Source organism: Rhinopithecus bieti, unplaced genomic scaffold (genome assembly GCF_001698545.2).
Source record: "Rhinopithecus bieti isolate Rb0 unplaced genomic scaffold, ASM169854v2 scaffold_6464, whole genome shotgun sequence".
In the NCBI taxonomy this organism is placed as follows: domain Eukaryota; kingdom Metazoa; phylum Chordata; class Mammalia; order Primates; family Cercopithecidae; genus Rhinopithecus; species Rhinopithecus bieti.
The window spans coordinates 273,425-274,917 of record NW_016805195.1 but is presented as its reverse complement, the minus strand read 5'-3'; positions in this window follow the sequence as shown (position 1 = coordinate 274,917).

Genomic DNA, 1,493 nt, shown 5'->3' with positions numbered 1-1,493 from the left:
TGTCCCAAGATTTCTTATTTTACCTTTCCTTCCTATTTAAAGAACTTCCTTTAGACAGTTTTCAAGGTAGGTCTAGTCATAAAATTCTCTTAGTTTTCTTCATCTGGGTATGTCTTTATTTCTTTTCATTTTGCTGGATATATAATTCAGACTTGACAGTTGCTGCTTTTCCAGAATTTGAAAAATGTCATGCTTCCTCCTTTTGGGATCCATAGCTTCAGATGAGAAATTTTAATTAGAGTAAGGTATCATTTCTCTTTCACTGATTTCAAGATTTTTCTTTGTCTTTCTTTAGTTTTCAGAAGTTTGATCGTGACGTGTCTTTGTGAGGATAGTTCGGGGTTTATCCTGTTTAGGGCTTACTCAGCCCCTTGCACCTAGTGGCTTTTTTCAAATTTGGAAAATTATTGCCATTATTTCTTTGAATGCATTCTCAGTCCCATTCTTTTCTAGGATTCCAAGCCCCATCCCCTTCTAGGACACCAAGAACATGAATGTTAGCTCTTCTGTTATAGTTCTGCAGGTCACACATGACCACCTCACTTTTTTTCCAGCTTATTTTTTTTCTCTGTTATTCAGGTTAAGTGATTTCTACTTACTTTATTTTTGTTTTAAAATTTAAATTAAAAAAAAAATCCATTATCTTTTTTAAAACTTTACATTTATTTAAAAGCATGTTTATAATTTTCTGTGAAAGCTTTTCTATGACAACTGCTTTAAGATTCTTATCACATCATTCCAACATCTTTGCCATTCCAGTGTTGGTATCTGTACATTATCTTTTCTCATTGAAGTCAATATTTTACCTGTTTTGGTAGACAAATGACTTTTAGCTGAATCCTGGACATGTGGGCATAGTATTGAAAGACACTGTATCTTATTTAAATCTTCTATTTTAGTAGGCCTCCTCTGACATTGCTCAGGTGGGGCAAAAGAGGCACTTCCTTGTTCCTGCTATATGGAAGTGAAAGTTCAGGTTCTCCATTAGGCTTCCTTTAATGCCCTTGGTTGAGGAGGGCTACTTTCTAACTGCTAGGTGATCTTGGATTTCAAGCTTCACACTAGGCCTTCACTGACACTACCCTGGCTGACAGGGAGAGGAGCTCCTGGTTGTTACCTTCTAGGATGCCTCTAGTGACACAATGAAGAGGGAGTAGATTACTCATTATCACAGTTTTCAGCTTCCCACTCTGCCTTTTCTGACATTCCATGTAGAGAGCCCTGCCTTGTGGGAGTTGAAGTTCAGGTTCCTCATTTAATCTCCACTAACATTGTGAAGGGAGCCTTTTTACCACTGGCCTTTTGTAAAAGGCCCAGATTTTCACTTTATCTTCTCTGCAGCCAGTGTCAGGGATAGAGGTCACAAGGGGTGACTCATTTTAACCCAGAAAGATGTCCAGATGAAACCAAGTCAATAGTCCCCTAGAGGGTTTCTTTTCTTCCTTCCTTCCTTCCTTCCTTCCTTCCTTCCTTCCTTCCTTCCTTCCTTCCTT